The following is a 19,685-nucleotide window of genomic DNA, read 5'->3' as shown; positions in this document are numbered from 1 at the left end:
TTTTTAGACCCTAACAACAATGAAAAAAATCTAAATAAACATTTCTACAAAAAAAAAAAAAAAAAAGGAGGGAGGGGGCAAGTTATATCCGCTTTTTTTAGTCCCTTTGTTTTGTTTTTTTTGCGATCGAAAACTGGGAGAGGAGGACACAAGTGATTGTGTGCCTCTTCGAGAAGCTCGAGGTTTTAAGTGGACAAAAAAATTAACAATGTCCTTCTCGGTTATAGGGACTACGACCATTTTCATAATGTCACAACAAGAGACAACGCTCCGTCTGCCCTAAAATTCACTAAAAGAGATGTGATAATATGTGAAGGTGTTATTGCCGCAAGCATCCTCGTTCGTTGCTGCACACTTACCATCTTCTCTTAGAAAACAGGATGTATATTTTTCTGCATCTTTCACATTATGTAATCCCGTTTTAAAAGCTACTTAACCTCTAGGGTTGGTGAACAAAAAGTAAGGGCGCAAACGAGCTGGTGTACATTGCACATGGTTGAAAAAACCCCGAGACTGCGGGTAAACGACACAGAGACTTTTAGTGTTGTGTCGTTTACCCGCAGTCTCGGGGTTTTTTCAACCATGTCTAGGGTTGGCCCTCTTTATTTGTGAATTCCAGCCAGGTTATCTGCATCTCAGTCACCCTTTTATGAATCAGCTTTTTGCGAGCACTTGGAAAATGGTAATAGTCTTCCTATCTTCTTTTTCTCTGTTTTGCCCCAGCAGGACGCATCTCATCTCAAGCAGATATTTTTACAAATAAAACATAATGGTGGCTGACGTAGACTTGATATTCCGTGCTTGAGGGGTGAGCGAAATTCGCGAGTGGGGCCATAGCGCGGCTTACTTAGTACTCTGCCCTTCGCTGCCCGTGGCATCAGCGGACGTCTATCTGGAGAACACCGGAGTAAACTGCAGACGGTTCGTGCTCCATGCGGTTTTGAACGGCACCAAAAAGGTACACACGGCAAACATGCGTTTACATTACCTTGTTTTAACCGACGCTGTAAGTTGTTCTGATTGTCCTTTTTTTTTTAGTACTTATATTTATATACTAGGAACTTTGTTTGTATTCACCAATGTCTCAACCGAGGCTCGTCCTCTTCATGACCAAACGAAAAAGAATATGGAGCCAAACCTTATTTAGTATTTAATTATCCCCTTACTGTTACAACTATGTTTTGCTTTTGCCTGGCAACATATGGAGGTATAGTAAGATGGAAATAAATCAGTTCTTTTTCTAGTTTTGGCAAGATGACATGATGACTTCCACAGCTTTGCAATTTAGACAATGGAGAATTTTAGTAGATCGGTCCGATGACTCCGATAACGATACCCGATACCCCGCCACCGCCTTTGCACATGCTTCATATTGTTATCGGGGGAATCGGAGGAATCGGAACGATTTACTGAAGCTCTCTTATATCAAGCAACGGCTGCAACGACGAAGCTTTGTTCCATCTTCGAGGTAAATAGTACTTCCATTGCTTTGCTGAAGAAGCTCAATGCAGACCATAAAGCATTCATCAGGAACAATATGGCAGTCCCATCCAGTGCCTCAGTTCAGTGGGTGTTCAGCGTAGCAGTCGACATATTGAGTAAGAAATAACCCAAAATGTCTGGCGAGACTTTCGAGTGCCAGCTGTTGCTCAAAATACTCAGGGTCATTCAATGGAACAGCTTGCAACAATAAGAACTTGAATAACCCCCTTCCCTTTGTTTCTTACTTGAGGACAATAATGTTGAAAGTAACGCCGCGAAAGTAACGGATTACTTTTTGGAGTAACGGTCAGTTACTTTTATGCGAGGGTAATTGTAATTGTAATAAATTACAATTTAGCCTTGAGTAATTGTAAATGTAATTCCTTACTATTTTTCAGTAACGTGTACAAGTCTACGCCTATAGACGCCTTTTGTTCTACCTATGGACGCTGCTCTATAGAACGTCCTAGAAGTGTCCATACATATTTTTGTAAGGGTAATAGGAGCAGGTGATTTATGTATAAGTATGAGGCATAAAAAAGTACCCTTTTGCAAGGAAAACCAAACAAACAAGAGGTGTACGACAATGTACGCTTTCGCACGGTTACTTAACCAAGTTCACGTACATAATCTCTTCGTGCGTATGATGTGGTACGTCGTACAACGTGGCGACCTCGCTGCGCAGCCGCCGACCACCACTTCCGCGGTCCCTCATAATAGAATTGTAGCCACGAAGGTCAAGAATACCAAAAGTGCCAGGGAACAAGGACACCAAAGAGGACAAACATACTACAAAGGTCAAAACGGGGATCCGCACTGGGCCGTCTTTTTGAAGGCCTTGCCCGAGTGCACTCGACTCACGCTCTCACGCTTGACCCAGAGAAGAATAGGCACGATGATGACACGGCGCGATCCAGACTCCGTTGTTCGCGCTAACAATGTCTCTCGTAGAGGGCCCAGAGGGCACGTTTACAAAAATCGCATTAGGAACGGGAAGGAACGTACAAACAAGATAGACCGGAAATTCCTTAGACGAGCGGAATCAACGAGAAAAAAGAATCGCCAGGATCGTGAAAGGAGCCGTGCAACGATATTTCGCCGGAACGTTTCTCACTTTACACAAGGGTATTGATATAGTAATGTGACCCACCAAGAACACTCGTACGCAACGCCATTGACTAGAACGCTTCTTTGTTTCGGTTTAATTTCATTTGATTAAAGCAGGCTCTTCCTATCAGTCTCCTCCGCAAAACTTGATGACGTAGTAACGTGGGATCGCATTGTTGTCATAGAACATTCGGCCCATAGACTGGACGCGAGTACTGCATGGGCACTTGGTTTTGTCTCATGACAATCATTGTCTCGACGAGCACTCGACTAATGACCTGTGTCAAATCGCTGCAGTGACGGGAACAGCCGAAACTTGCCAGTAGAGAGCTTTAGAAGAGGGGGCCTCGCTTTGGTCATGAAACAAACTTGGGGCAAAGTTTCTCGATCGAGATAAGTTGACAAGCTTGCTAGAACGCCTGGTGCCTTTTCGTGGCGCGTGCGCGCGCAGTGGCGCTCGCGACGGTATCAGCGGCGCAACCGGTGGAACGTTGGACGCACATTACATGAGGTGGAAATTGTTTCTATCGTGGCATTTAGGGTACACATAAAGTTTTCTCGAAAGTCTGCCCCAAAAAGAGCGTCGTTCGAAAACGTTCGTTCTCCGCTGCCGTGCTGAGGCGTTCACGCTGATGATGCTGGAAACGAAGCGCAAGTTCGTCTGCTTCTATTGCAGGGGTTGTGGTGACGTCAGAACGCCGAGCTCTGATTGGGTCTGAATGAAGGATAGTGGGTAGACTTCAGGGCAGCTTGCTTTAAATTCTACCCACTATCCTTCTATTATAGCCAATCAGCGCTCGGCGTCTTATGCGACCTGCTCTCTGCATACTATCCACCTGTGTGCCCTGTTTGCGCGCAGACAACAGAGAAGAACCGTTTGCGAACGCCGCTCTTCCGTGGCGCTTGTAAACTGAAGATAGATGCTAAGAATGTTGGCTCAGGGGACCCAAACCTACATCGGGCCCCTTATTCTAAAGCCTAATCTCTGGAACCCTGCACTGTGCTTAAAGCCAAACACGGGGGGGGGGGGGGGGGGGGGGGGGTGCGTGTGATAATAAAAATTTGCGGCATATAATCGGTACCAGATTGCATGGCCTCTTGTTTTGGTTGCAAGCTGAGGGTGAGCGTTGCTTGTTTTTTCTTTTTTGTTGTTTCTATTTTTGCTACTGCCATTGCACGGAGAGAAAAAAAGTAAAGCTCTGGTGACGCATCGAAGAAAAAAAAGTCTTCACGCACTGTCTGATACATACACATTTCTCTCTTTGACAACAATCCTGTTACATTAAGTTACATTAAACATTAAAAGAAAAGCTGCCTCCAGACATGTTCGAAGCGTAGATATGTATGAAGTGAACATGCTTCAACATACCTGATGAGTGTTCGCAGCTCATTCCGTCGTTATGTTCGCAGCGATCACCGTGTCTTTAGTGCGAGTGTTAGTGCGGTTTATATCATGTCTTGTAGGGTGTGAAGTTCAAGGATAAACTCTGTGCAGTATTTAGTGGAACTGTATTAATAGTGGCTCCGCTCCTGTAATGTAGCACCTTTGCCCAGGGTGTTTGATTTTAATCAAATACCCTGCGCAAAGGTGTTCAAATGAGACATTAAACGAGGGAATAATATCGTCACTCTAAGTTGACTAATGAACTCAAATCTCCTAATTAACTTTTTTAATTATTGGTTTTTAGTGGTCACGTCGGAATCACTCTATTGACGGCAATTACAATTCGAGGCTAGACCTATATTTAAAGAATTTGCGAGAAGGTAATGGTTATTTAGATATTAATCGACCGATTTTCGCGTTTTTTTTTCTCACATGATTTAGAAAGTGCGAGTGATCGCATCAAGCCCCGCCCACATGGTGGCATGGAAGAGTGACGCGGTCGTTTAGGTCACGTCGTCACTCGTGTCGACGACGTGCCCGCCAAGGACACGCTTCCGAGATAGTGACGACGTGATTTAAACGACGACGTCACTCCTCTAAGTGTCACTCTAGACAGTGCCCGCGCAGTTTGCGGCGCTCTTTTTGAGCGCGACTTGTAAATTGAACGGAACCTCGCGAAAATTGATTGATTAATGTCTCTAAAACGACTACATCTTCGCAATTTGCTTATTAATTGGCGTGACCTCTAGTAATAACTGCCGTCGATACTGCAACTCCGACATGACCCCTGGAATTATTGAAAAAAAGTTAATGATGACACTTTAGTTAATTAATCAAGTCACCGTGTTGATTATCCCCTCATCTAATGTCCGACGAACCTGATAAATAAATACAAGGTGAAGACGGGACTCGTCTAACTTCACTTTAAAAAAAAAAAAAAAAAGAAACAAATGGGGAAAAAATAGCAAACTAAAGTCAAGCACTCTGTGTATGAGAAAGCTGGAGTGCTGAATGTTTTGGCGCCCCTTAAATAAGACCAACGCTGGGCGCAGATGGGACAATTTGCGTTGTCACCTTTCGGTCGAGGCTCGTGTTCGATCAACGAAAAACACGAGTGTAGACCGACACGCTGTTTCCAAACAAGCTGCAGCGTTTGCCCACACCAGATGTAAGCACTGCGCGTGCGCAGAAACCGAATTCGCGCGAATTGAAGCGTCTGCGCATGCGCAACGCCGTCGACAGCGCCACCGCAGCTGCATGACGTCAGGGCCGCGACACGCTGTTTCCAAACAAGCCCGCGTTTGCCCACACCGAGTATTGGCACTGCGCGTGCGTGGAAACTGAATTCGCGCGAAGTGAAGCGTCTGCGCATGCGCAGTGCCGTCGACAGCGCCACCGCAGCTGCGTGACGTCAGGGCCGCGTGTTGGTCTATAGGTCAAACGCGGACGCGGCACTTCTGTCCAATCTGTACAGCGTGGCCTTGTTTAGGTAGCGCCAGAAATGCAGCACATAAGACTTTATAACTTCAGCCAGTTATTCAGACTTTATAATCTAGTTCATGTTAGGTGAGGCCGGTGCTTCGTTTGCTGACGTCACGCACGTCGTGGCGCTGTGTTCGCTTTGGGGGTAGGCAGGTCGACGCGCATACTCTGCAGGCACAAATAAAGTTGGTTCCAATCCAATTTGAGTCGTTTGTATAACGGGGTTGATTGAGAGACGCTCTAAAATTTGCCCAAATTGGAACAACGAAAAAAAATGTCATTAGCACGTCGAATTTACTTCGATGACGTATTTTAGCGGTCCGACACGGGAGACTAAGTTAACATGCGCAGTGTATTGAAAACGATACAAGTACTGTGCAAGTTAAAGTAAAATATATGCCTTAAAAAAAATCCTACTGTTCACCGTTTTCAACGGAAAAAAAAAACAAATACGGAAATAAGGTGAAAGGCTTATTTTTCTTTAAGACTGACAGCAAATTGCCGAACGACACACAAAATAGCGTATTTTTTATATGTTTTATTTACTGTCGCAAATTGATAATTCTAGCTCCTCACAATTAAACATAAAAATAATAACTCAAATCGTTGTGATCAAGAAAAGAAAAAAAAAAAGCGTATTATGGGCTTAAACGGGACGCAGTTGGTACGGATAGAATAATTTGATAAAAGACACGCAACTCACTAATTTAATTTTCTCAAAATGCAGCTCGCAGAGCGCTGAAAAGGAGAAAGAACAAAAATGAGTTACTGCTCAATTTATTTTTACTTTGTTCTTTCACTCTACGCCTCCACTAAAAATGACGAGGCAGGCAAAAAAAAAAAAAAATAAAAAATAAAAAGAAGAAGAAGCTCTTGCATTGTTTTTGTGGACGCGAGTTTTATGTCCAAAAGTTGGGCCTGTTGCGCGGTGCGGTAAAGCCGTCTGACGTTTTCCAGATATCTTCGCGGTTCGCCGAGAACATCGCGGCAAATTTCTGAGATGGCGCGTCGACAACGTCTGTCTGCCAAACGCCGTTAACTTTTTCTCTCTCTTTTTTTTTTTCGAACCTTAAATGTTTTCTTGTCTTCCAATTCATTACGGGCCGGCTCATGTATATGCGTTTGAGTGCGACAGACTGCGTTGCAAACGCTCGTGACTGCTTACACAGATGGCACCACTATCGGGTTTCCCCGACCCGCGTTCGCTTTTCCCTATATTTCTGAACTTTCCAGCATCTTCCTTTCACCACGGGGTTGAAATAATCTTGACAACGCTACACGCATGATGTTTCGGGTTTTGGGTAAATACCGCCGATAATTCGCGAAAATTACTCCCCCCTTTCCGAGCCAGTCTCGTCAAAATTGGGGAAGACCGAAGAAGCCCGAATTCGAGCACTGGAGTTCGCCATTGTTCGGACACGAAGCGCGCGATTGAATTCGCCTGACGGAATGCGTGGGATCGGCATCTAAATTTCGGTTATTTATTTTTACATCGCTGGCTTTGGCAAGAAAATTACGTACCGTTATTCCTCGGTGGGTTAAAAAGCTAACGAATGAAGTTTTATCGACATTTGACCACAACCTTTTATTCGGGCGAAAAAGAAGTCGGCCCGTAAGAGACGACGTGTAGCTTTAACAGTGCTGTGCACCGAAAGCGTTTTGCGTCGAAATGGCTGTCGTTTCCTCTTTGGTCCTCCTTCGACGCTCTCCTCCCTCTCCTCCACTTTTCTCCTCTCCATCGCCTTCGTCGCCAAACCAACTGGCGGGACTCTCCCAATATACGCCTCTGAGGTTATCAAACAACCGCCGTTCAAGCCATATGACAATCGTAGCAGACTGCTGGCTTTAAGTTCATTTAAAGGGGCGATGCAACAATTCTTGTATTTTGCGCAAATACCGCTTAAAACAGATCCCTGACGTTAATGACGTATGAAACAAGCGTTCGGATTTTTCCCCACGCAGTAAAAGTTTCAGCAAAAACCTAAAGAAAAACGAGCACTGTTCGCCTTCTCAACTCGCAGGCTGAACAAGCGGCCACGTGATCTGGAGCCGATTATAGACCGTTTTATCGTGGGTAGCGCCATTTTGAGAGCGAGAGAGAAAAGGGGAAAGGGCTACCGGCGCTTTCCCCCTTTCTGATTGTGTAGAAAGAGTGGAAGTCCCGGATGAGAGGCTTGACCGGTGTTGGGCGTCTGCAGTGCCCCAACTTCGTTCGCACTTTCTTCTACGTTTCAAACTCCCAAAATTAATTAGAGCCATGGTCTTCGATGGCGACAGTCTCCCGGTCATCGGGACACCATTGCCGGGTGATAGGGTGCACGAATAACGACAGAAAGCGTCGAATACTGTCCGAGGACCTATGTAGCTTGCATGGAATCCGGCAAGGCAAGTACGGCTGGAATGTATTTAAGCTGCATTGCTTTCCGCATGACTGGAAATGATAAACCATTTATACATTTTTGCTTGCAATGGGCCTATTTCAACGTAGCCGCTTTTAGTTGTAATCAACAAGCGATACACGAAACGGGAACCTCAATTAACTTTGTAAACACCCGCAGCTGCTACATATCGTCTTGCTGTGCTGTTTTTATCTTCGTGTCCCTGTTCTTATATCTCCTTGTGAATGAACGACGAAGACGCTCTAGATGTACTTTTATCGAACCGCAGAAAGCCTCGAAGCAGCCAAGAATTATTTTACTATTTGATGCAATATTTTGAGTACTCACCTCCAATTTCTATCGCTGGCACGTTCGCTGCCGCTGTTCCCCCCGTCGCCACACTGGCGGATGCCATGACTCAAACAAAGAAACGTGCACACTGGGCTCGAAAACGCAGATCGCAACACACGAGACGTTCCTGCAGCGACTATCAAGCGCCTGAAAGCGCCTTAGTCAACGGAAACAACCCACCAGCGGCACTTCAAGGAGCGCTTTTGCCGGCTCTCTGGTTTCGCGCAGGAGATCGCGATTAAAAAACAAACAAACAAACAATAGAACTACGTTTTAAACAATTTCCAGCCTCACCCGGCGGCGGAAATGAGCCTTCCACTAAGTGTTGTAGATGATAAAATCGAGTCAGTCAGCACTGCAAATTATCACTATTAAGATAAATTCAGTTACGAAATTTTACAAGCTGAAACAGCAGTTATCATGAGAAAACTCGCACGCACATTGCGAGCGTACCCCATGTTCATCGGCGGTACAGCGTTCGGTGCGCGCTCCATTCACGAATTGTTCCGAGCGAAGTCGAGAGGATGGCGTTGAGGAAACGCCTTTTCGGTTTACGGACGCAATCCACTGCCGCCGGACACAGGGGTCATGTGGAAAGCGATGGAGCTCAAAGACATTGCAGCCGATCTCGCCTTGCCGGATTCCTTGCAAGCTACATATGTCCTCGGAGAGTAATCTATGCTTTCTGTTTTTATTCCTGTACCCTATGACCCAGCAATGGTGTCCCGATGACCGGGGGACTGTTGCCGTCGAAGCCTCTGGCTCTAATTAGGTTTGCGAGTTTAAAACAGGAAAGAAAGCGCGAACGAAGTTCGGGCACGGCAGACACCCAACACCGGCGAAGCCTCTCATCCGGGACTTTCACTCTTTCTACACAATCAGAAAGGGGGAAAACGCCGGTAGCCCTTTCCCCTTTTCGCTCTCGCCCTCTTTCAGTAAAACGGTCTATATGCCGCCAATGTTGATCATAGTTGGCAAAGCACAGAACACGCGCTGAGCTCCAGACATTGTTATGGCTCGGTTATTGCCGTCGTTGCAGCGATTGGACACGGGCCACTACCCGAATGCATGTCGAGGCATCGATTGTCTCGAGCCCAGATCGAATGCGTACGCAGTCTTCGCGTCCGCTGTGTGAGCAGCATTTGAATATCGTCACCGCAAAGCTCGATGACGCATTCCTGGGGATCGTACTGTTGCCATTGTCCCCACAGTTCCGTCATCAAATTTTGCGAAGGAGCAAAAGGTGGCTTTGGAAGGAGAGACTGAAAGAAAAGCTCCGCTTTCATTCTTTGAATTCCGCCGCGACGAAGACGCTTCATGGTCAGTGGTGTTGCGTTCGAGTATTCTTGGGTCCCACTGTAGTGCCAGGAAGCTGGTGTAAAGTAAGAAATATTCCTATCCAATGTCGATGCACAGCTTCTTTAATATGGGATACTTAATGCTGTTAGAGTTCTAAAACTGGAGCGCGCAACGCAACGGCAGCGTGTAGTTTTATGGTAGTAGCATAAAACGCGTTATACTCCAGCATAAATATAACCACCGACAACTTAAAAAACTATATATATATATACAGTAATCTGCCATATCTTGCACAATGCTGCCACACAGTCGATAACTAATAACATCGCAGAATAAGAAGCGGATAGGACGTTTTTACCGGTTCCCTTCTTTAAGGGGGGAGGGGGGGGGGGGGGGTAGAGAGAGTCGGTAATCCAACTAGAATGCTTTGATGAAAAATACCGTGTTTCAAGAGGGCTGGGCCATATATCACGAACTTCGAACAAATTGGATTAAAGGAAACTGCCACTTCAAATGATTTTCCCGGCTTGCTCTATTTATTTTGTTTTCTGCTACGGTTCCTTCTTTTTTTCTGGGGAGGAGAACTTACTGTTTTGTTTTTATTCTATTTGAAAACAAAAAAAAAGTTCTTTAATGACTCTGAAAAAAATATGTTTCCAAGTTGCAAACAACAACAACAGCAATAACAAATGCTGTAAAAGGAAAGCGAAACGGAAAGTGGGGTTTAAAACAAAAACAAACAAAAAAATTTTAAAAAGTGGCGCTTTAATTTAAAGTTGATCATAATCATGTCTGTGTACAGTTCGCAAAACCGCAACTTTTGTCTCCTAAAAATGAATCGGACTGTGCATCTTGTTACTGTACTTCGTTTCGCGTAACAATGCACTGCAGTGGACGCTACGAGTCAGGGGAGCCAATCCTACGGTAGCTGAGTGCCACGTGACCTTGGGGAGAGACGCAGTACGTGCGGAACGCGCAGGCACGTGATTCTTTCCCAGCGCTTGGTTGGCCGGGATTGCTCGTAGCGTCCGTTGCGGTCCATCGCATAGTAAAGCGGCGTATAAAAAATATGGCAGGGCAGTCGACGCGACAAGCAGATAAAGAAACCAAAGGTTAGCCCTTACCATCGAGTATCGTATGCTCACGTTAAGAAGTAGTTCATTGCTATTACTATTATCATGAGAAAATCTTGCCTCAAAAAAAAGAGAGGTTAATTTGTCTTTATAAAATCCACTCCGACGGTTCCGTCTGAAGGTATAGGACCGTTTTTCATAATTCCGGAGAAAAATGATTAATGACAATTTTACGCCGCTTTCGGAAAAAAATTCTCAAGAGCTTGCCGCCCTCCAACGCAGGCTTGGATTGTTATTAAGAGATTATAGTCGGTCGTAGCCATATCCGAGAAAAATTGTCCTTCTCCGAGAGATATATGGTATCCTTTGCTGCTGCGACCGAGACGCATCCTCAATCCTGCAAGTGCTTCTTCTGGGCCTTTTTATTTTATGGGCAAAGGAATGGCGACAGTTAAAAACGTTCGGCGGAAAGTGTTTCATAACTCACTTTTCCTCTTTCGTAGAAGCCGCAATATATATTTATACTTTTTACTTTTTGGGAAACTGCTAACTTTTTTTTCTTTTCCTTTTCTAGAAGCAAATGTGTATACTATTAATTGGAAATCAGAGGAGCACAATTTTTTTTTACCCTCCGTTTTCTGCATTGCGACTTTGTTTGCGAGAGTTTCTATATGAATAAAAGTATTTTAGGTTTAGTATTCGTTCCGAGACTAGACTTTGTTTCAAAGTCCAGATGCAACCGACGGCACGAGGTAGTGGAACCAATCAAACAGCGTCAAAAGCGCCAGTCACGGGGCCTTTTTTTGTTTGTGATTTGTTCAGCAATGATGGAACACGTTCAGAAACACGACGAACACCATAATGGCATTATTTTAACCCTGGACAGTGGGGACAGGGAGGACAGAACAAACACAAATATTCAAAATTTGTGTTCGTGGTGTCCTCGTCCCCACCCTCCATGGTTAAAATATTGCCCATGTGGAGCGCAAGTTCGTCTGCTTCTTGCTCAGGGGTTGCGATGATGTCAGAACGCCACGCTCTAATTGGCGGATTGAAACCAAAATAGTGGGTAGACCTCGAGTTATCTAGCATTGAGGTCTACCCTTTATCCTTCCAATCAAAGCCAATCACAGCTCGGCGTTGTTCTAACGCCATCGCAACTCCTGCGCAAGAAGTAGATGACTAGCTCTCCGCATACTCAACCCGATCGTCTGCGCCATGACGGTGCGTTTTTGACGATGTCTCGTTGCTTCCATCACCTCATATTGTCGGCTCCGTCCCGGACTGAACGTGAAACGAACTATATAGCAGGAAATATCCAGCATCTTTTGGTGCATTTAGGTCACCCAAAATGGCAGGGCATTAAAAACTGTTACTGGTTGTTCCTTCTGCATCGAGAAACCGACGAAGAGGAGGAGGCGAGAGCGGGGACGTCAGAACGCCGAGCTCCAGTTGGAATGATTGTTGGGTAGACATATACTCCGTTCACCCTTAAGCTGAGACTAGTAGCTCCGCCTTCAGCACGACCTTCCGCCCTTGCTAACACGAGTGTGAACGCTCAGGCACGCGCAACCAAAACACTGCTAAAGCCAGCAAACTTCCGCTGAAGGCGGAACTTCTAGGCTCAGCTTAAGGGTGACCGCAGAGACATTTATAAAGTGTTTGGCCATTCATTGGGAAATGTAGGAGGCAAACGAGGAGGAGCCATTGGCCGAAAGCAGGCTGGCCGTGTTCCAGGGCGTCTTCACAGATTTGAATGTGGCCAGCCAAAGGCGGCAATCAATACCCTGGCGGTGATCGCGAGAAACAAAATGAATAAGTGCACCGGCGTAACTCTCGGTGACTGAAGATATGGTGCACGTGATTTTTCGATTACGGTCACGCAAGATCAAAATCTAGGAGAGCGATCGACGTGATCCGTACGCCAGGCGCCGAGGGCCGGGCAAATGCTGTCCCTGCGGTCAGACTCCGTCCTCAAAACAAAGTTCGAGCGGCACATTCGATTCTTACATCTTTTTGCTTGATCATAATCGAAACATCACGTGCGCTATATTTCCAACCACGAAGAGTTACTCCATTTAACTCTGTCGCACTTATTAAAAGTGTTTCTCGTTACCACCGCTAGGGGATTGTTTTCGGCCTTCTGGTTCGCCAAGAGAGCATGTCAAGCCTTCTCGCTGCGTCTGGTGCACGCCCTGGCTCTGCCCGCTCCTCCCATTGACCGGACTCTCTCTATATACGGCCCTTGGTGAACGGAGTATAAAGCTAGGTTCCTTTGTCACCACTGCACTCGTCGAACGCGTTCGAATTCTATACGGAGCGCAAATTCGTCTGCTTCTTTCAGAGGAGTTGTGATGATGACAGAACGCCGAGCTCTTATTTGCTGATTAAAAAAAAAAAAATAGTGGGTAGACCTCGAGGCATCTAGCATTCAGGTATACCCTCTCCGCAACTCCTGCGCAGGAAGCAGACGACTTGCTGTCCGAATAGCCGAACGCCAGACACCGGCGTTCCGCGTTCGTACGCGTTCGACAGGTGCAGGTGAGACGAAAGCTGCCTTTTTCTCTACCGCTCTCGTCGAATGCGTTAGAATGTGGGACGCCGGCGTCCGATATTTTTGGCTCTCGCATTCAAACCCGTTGGAAGAATGCAGCGGAGACAAATGCAGCTAGCTTTAGGTATATACCCACTAATCATTCCAACCAGAGCTTGGTGTTCTGACGTCTCCTCCGCGCTCTAGTCGTCTCCTCTTGCTCAGTTTCTATTCGCATAGATAGTCAGAGGTCGTGACTTATGCACACACTCTAAACAAATGTGTTCGTAAAAGAACTGGTAGGCGTTCTTCGGCATGTCTATCTTCTGCAGCCTAAAACGTTCTTTTAATCAACCCCTAAAAGGGTTCTTCGTGAAAAACCTGTAAGGGGTTCTTTTAAGATCTTTTTTGATAGAAAGAAGGCCTTCATCTCCCAGTTGCCTTTCTACTGCGCTAGGGGGCGATAGTGCTTGAGATGTAAAAACAAGACTGAAACGTTTTTCACGATCTGAACGAGCTCTTTGGGGCGTCAAAAAAATCTTTGAAGATGGTGATGTTTTCTTAGAATACACGCCACTTTTTTAATTCTTTCTTTTTATGTTTTTATTCTCCAATGCTGCAATTCCATTAGATTCAGAGCGAAAATAAAACGCCCGGGACTCGCTACACCCTGCGTTTCTTGGCTATCAGTGAGTTTTGGAATCGTGCGACGAGCTAGTGGGCGCCACGGTGCGACTCTTAGCAGAACCATTTCGTATTGGCCTTACGGCTGGACTCGTATCGACATCCTGTGTAGCATGCCAATCGTTCTGATCAATGCCATGGCTTACCTGAGCACAGTGCCGTACAAAACGCCCAAAACCACAACCGGCGATAATTTTTTTGATTTAAACACCAGATTTTCGAATTGGCAGCACAGATCCCCTCCATGCGCTGTCGAAAAGCGCCGGGACCATCTCAATACCAGTACGTCTGCTCGATCCAACGGCGAGCAAAGAACTACCCGATATAGTAAGTAAAACGAAAAATACTTCTCACGCAGATTTTATCATTCTCCGCCCGTGTATTATAAGAGGTCCATCGGCCACCTTTTTCCCATTGAAGATTTCAGAAAATCGGTTATAACCTTTGAATAAGGTAACGGTTAGTTCTAAAACTTTGGGCTCTGAATCAGCTAGTTTGCTTTAGTATTAGCTTTTTTTTTTTATCCCGTACTTTCTATGTATGTTTAGCCTTCAGTTTTCAGCTGGAACACTGCTCTCTTTCACGTTCATTTTCTCGGAACTCCCCATTTCGACGCTCGGAAGTGGAGTTTCTTTCTCTCTCGTTACCGCCCATGCTCTTTTTTACAAGGGTCATATGTTCCTTCTTCGCTATACTTTTTTCTTCCTTTCGCGCATATGCATATACCAGAGCACACACACAGAGGTGCACGCGAAACCCTGAAAGCCTGACACGAAACCGATATTTTTATCCGAACAAGGATTCACATACGTATAGCAAACTTACTCATGCACTCTGGATGCGTGCCAGAATTCAAACTCATTCAGGTGTATATACGCGGGCACGCGCATATGAACCTTTCATATGCAGCCTCACACATACACCTTTGCGAACACCAGTATGCACTCAGTTCTCTACGCAGCCATCGAAATAAACGCGGCAATATAACATATATCCAAGCATACATGCGATCCAGGCATGCACGCACGCGAGGATACGCTTGAAAACCTAGGAAGAGAGGGAGCCATCGACCTAAAATCCGCCAACTGAGAAGGCTACGTCTGCTGCGCAGAATTAAGGAGGCGCTAGGCACACACAAACACACCCAAATGCACAAACATCAACAACCAAAATAGGTAAAAAAAGAAATATGAATTAGAGGTCGATGCGAGGGAAACAGCCGAAACACTGACTCCCTTCCTAAGAGAAGAACTTACACTCGAGAGCAACAAGACAAACTTGCGCCGCCGAGCGCACACACACACACTGACACCGAAATAAACAAACAAACAAATAACAAAGGGAACACGAAACGCCTATTGCATCGGAGCTATCTCTTTCGTCATCTGGGCTTCTGTTGCTGCGTGTGTCCTTTCTTGTTGTTTCTTCTCTCGTGGAGAATGGGGAATCCCCAGTTGGGCCGTTCAAAGTCCTCAAGCCGGTCCGTCTTTTTCGGGCTCAACTGGCCCCCAGGAAATTCGAGATTGCCCACGCGTCTCGGTTGCTTCACCAGATAGGCCCCGTCCTCCGCGAGCGTTCCCCCGAACATGGACCGAGGAGAAGGGCACGTCCATGGATGCGAGGATGCCACCAAGAGCCCACGTCATGGACTCATGGATCGTATATCTAACGCCTGACTGGGTCGAGTAGGAGTCACGTGTCGTATTCCCAACTGCTGATTGGTCCATATAGCTCGGCGAACTCTGGGACGCATCGCATTCCTGACAGGCGATTGGACCGTCCAGCCTCGGCTTCGGTCAACTCATCCTAGAAGCTCGAGTAGCCCATACCTTAGGCTCTCGTTCTGGGAGCTGTCTGCTCTACCTTGGGCAAGCCGCGTTCCTCGACTTCCCTCTCAGTTCTTTAGTTTGGCTTTACGTCGTCGCTGGGCATTTTTTATGTTATCGCTATAGCGCTTTTCTTGTTGGTGGTGCTCGCAGTCGTTCACGCACATTGACCCAAACTTCTCCTCTCTCTCCACCCCCCCTGAACCCACGTGGTTTGTTTGTTTCTGGTGTGAACGTTTAGGTGGGTGTTTGCGTCTTCTTTTGTGCTTTTTGTGCGTGTTGTATCGCAGAGGACGGGTCAGGGAGTTTAGCGTGAATGAAATATCGTTCGATAAAGCCAGCTGTAGACTCTCCCTCGCTCCCCCTAAGATTTTTCTGGAGGCATCTATACTCCGTTTAGGTTTAGGATGGACCGCAGCGGGCGATATCCAAGCCTTCCCGGCCAATCATGCGCTGTAAACCTTATCACGTGACTACGTGCCTTCGCGCGTCACTGTGTCCCTCCCGAAGGTCGTGTGACGCCCACTTTACATTGGGCTGGCTCCGATGGCTCGCAGTGTCCACTGCGGTCCATCATAGGGTGATACCGAGGATAGCGTCTGCGAATTTTGTCCTGGCTCGTGACAGAAAAAACTTGATAACGGCTTCGAAAAGAAAAATAAGTTCCGGAAAGTTGGTGTTTAGAGGTGTCGGGGTTCCCGGGACAAAGGGGAGCTTGAAAGACGAGGTTGTCACCTTTTCACTTTCTGTGGCTACATGACTCATCAATTTAATATTTAAAAAAGTAAATAAAATAAAAATAAAATGAGGCGCGATGCATCTTTGGAAACCAGTTGTCATGGAGGTGCTGTCTCCCGCTTATCTGGGAAAGAGAGAAAAACAAAACAGTGCTTTGTAGGTTGTGAAAACCAAAAGTAACGATGAGGGAAGCCGTACGACGGAAACAAATGCGCTTTAGCAATGTATCACTTAGAGACAAAATAAAACCAGCATTATCTATTTTACCGTCACCGGAAGGCAACAGTAGAAGCGTCTCGTTTACGTTTCCTGAACAAAATTACTCACTGGGAAGAGGATGACTTTTACACCAACTGAATGTTAATTATGCTTATGAATTTTGTGTAAATGAATATGACGATTGAGATAACGTGTAACTCAGGGCTATCTATATGCGTTTATATTTTCTCAAATTGTTCGTATTGAGAATTAAAATTATATAAAAAACAAAAGGTAAGTCGCGCGTTATCACTACCGCCACCAACCCAGGCTTGGAAAACTGATTTGGTCCTATATTTATGATATTTCACTTACGGCCCTATTTTAATTCGCACATACTTGCACGAATTCAAGCCGATACAACGCATCGACGATACCGTAAAATGAAAGAGTGGGATGGAAACCCACGACGTCCGACTCGCGAAGCGCGGATTTTCGTATCACCTGTTATCGATCTGCGGCCTGTCCGGACGGTGAAAGGAGCGGCACATTCCTAGGTTTTCTTTTTCCGCTTCTACCAGTTTTCACGTTTCTATCTCTGTACGATTTGCGGTGAGTTTACGGGAGGTCTACAAATTATTCGCTGTTATGTCTCGCCAAGACAAACGCTTATAGAGATAGTGCAATGCCATCCCTAGCTTCAACTCTCTATAGACAACCGGTTGTCGAGGCTTCCCCTTCCATCTAGCTTCTAGCCTTCCAAAAGCATCTGGCTTTACGTCTATTTATTCGAACCAGGGCCGGCTTGCTAGAAACAGCGTCTCAGCTGACACTGGGGGAAAGAAAGTGCTGTAAAGGCTTAGACGCGCGAGCGTCTTGAGACGCGGTTTTGGGTCCCGCTCAGCACGTGCGTTGGCTTTGACAGCGCTTTGCTTCCTTCAATCTCAGCTGAGACGCTGCTCCTAGCAAGCCGGCCCTGAGCTCGGCGTTTTGCCTTGACCGCTCGCTATACTCTCTTCCTCTCTGTCAGTCTCTCGGCTCATATCTTTGGGACTGCAAGTTCGTTTCTTCTTTTTGTGCAGAAAAGTAAAATGTTAATTCTTCTCTCACCCACGTTTAAAATTTGCCTGCTGTCTTCTTTTTTTTTTTTCAATTTCCGCTTTACAGCTTACACGCTTTGATCCCATTATCCAACATCTTCCACCGAAAAAGAACACAAAAGCGCGCTCAGATTCAGATGAGCGCCCGCAGCTAAACACCGCTCTCAACGAGCGCGTCGACGACCTCCAATCCCTTTCATTGTCACCTCCAACAAAAACAGAAGCGGTTGCGACGGGACTTCCACTGCTCAACACTGGTCATTAACGCGCAAGCGCCCACCGGTCTTTTAAGACGCGTCATCCGGGCCCATTATGCATCCTAGCCTCCGACGCGGGAACATCAGCAAGAAAAAGAAGAAAAAAAAAAAAGTCTCTAAGGTAGCACAAAACACACAGGGGGCATCGTTTCGGCCAAAGGCTAGTTCGTTCTGGGAGCGGACCTGACACTTTCGGAGCACTCGATCACCCTAGCCGTGACACCTCCAGCCGCCGCCTCTGGCTGGCCGAGCTGGTGGTACCGAAAAGCGCGCCTTGGTTGCGCTGGGAGAACTCGGCTACGGGTGAATGTGCTCCGTGTGCCGTAGGCGCGACCACTCCTCTCGGGAAAATGCCGGCCGCTTTTGGAAACCATTAATACGTCCGCCATCTTGCATAGGGTATCTTCTCGAGGGCTCGTTCTCCGTCGATAAGGTGTGTTGTATGGTTGCAATCGTGTCTTTTTAATTTTATTGTCCGAAATTTTTTTTAATCCTTTCTTTATTTTAGATGAATCGAGAAGAAAGCGCGTATACCACCGTCGTAGGGAGTTTGGTGTGTCTAGTTTCCCACAAACCATTTGCGAAAGTAGTTTTGTGTGAATGTTCAGACGGAAGGGAGTTGGTCAGCCTTCTTGGTCGTCTGGCATCTGCGCGAAATATTTTGCCAGTGCAGTACAGCTGCTAGCCCGGGGTCTTTAACGTGCATTGCGTAGTCGTTAGTCAGGACCGCATTACGGTAAAATGTACAGTCGTCCCCCCCCCCCCCCCCCCCCACCCAAACTAAAAAAAAAAGAAATATTTTTTTTATTTTATTCCAAAAATAAATTACTCATGGCCAAACGTTCATTTTCCGCCCAAATGTGGCGCTCGGGCTCAGAACCAGATGCCAAAGGTTTAGCACTAACCGTTGCCTTATTCAAGAGTTATAAGTGATTTTCTGACATTTTCAATGGGAAAATGGCAGCCGACAGAGCTCTGGAATACACGGAGCTCTATGGCGTCAGTTACCGTAAACGGGCAAAAATGGGCCTCTTTTTACGCCCTGAAAATTGCAGAAAGTCACTTATAACATTTGAATAACATAACGGTCAGTGCTGAAACCTTGGCGACTGATTTGGACTTCAAGCGTCCGGCAATGCATATTTCCTTTAAAAAAAACAAAAAAGAAAACATTGAATTGTTTTGGGGGGACGCGTTGTGGGATCGATACTGCATGGCAGGGGTAAGGATTGAACCCAGGATACTGCGACGCACAATTGGCATAATCAAATATTGCTAATATTCGAATTATCTTACTGATTTGGTCTGGGCTGGGCGCTTCTGTTGGACGCCCTGCCCCTTCTTTCGCAGACCTTGTTGCACGTAAAGTCACTGGGACTTTAGTTGCACGATGAACGTGAGGGCGCGCGCAGGGGGAGAGGCAAGCACTTACACGTCCTGCAGGACGCGATCGCTTTTCCGTCGAACGCGGGTAACCCTAGACTGTCCATAAATCCAGGTTCGTCGAGTGACAAAGATAATGACGCCATAGCTTCTGCGGCCACGCTTTCCGGTGAGGTAGCGTTTCCACGCGAGGGTCTTGGTCGTTTTTCGCTGCCTCCGGCACAGAAAAAGAATAAAGAAATACTAAAGTCCGGGGCGGGTCTTTTATTTCTTTTTTTTGGATTGTTATACGAGACGGTCGTCTTCTTTGATGCCGACCCACGTGTGTTTGTACGCCCGCGAACTGTTGCCTCGGGGTGGTAGGTTGTCGGTTAAACTCGCTCGTCGTGGGAGCTTTGAGCTTTGGGCGA

The 19,685-nt window shown here is 46.3% G+C and overlaps 1 protein-coding gene across 1 annotated transcript in view; it reads left to right on the top strand.

Moving 5' to 3' along the window:
• Positions 1–19,685, top strand: part of LOC8032095 — a 303,464-nt gene that overhangs the window by 105,353 nt on the left and 178,426 nt on the right. The gene's annotated exons all lie outside the window — the stretch shown is intronic.

The sequence above is a fragment of the Ixodes scapularis genome, unplaced genomic scaffold, assembly GCF_016920785.2.
Source record: "Ixodes scapularis isolate PalLabHiFi unplaced genomic scaffold, ASM1692078v2 PGA_scaffold12__126_contigs__length_90152505, whole genome shotgun sequence".
In the NCBI taxonomy this organism is placed as follows: Eukaryota; Metazoa; Arthropoda; class Arachnida; order Ixodida; family Ixodidae; genus Ixodes; species Ixodes scapularis.
The sequence above is the reverse complement of the archived record's forward strand: the minus strand, read 5'-3'. Positions and strand labels throughout refer to the sequence as shown.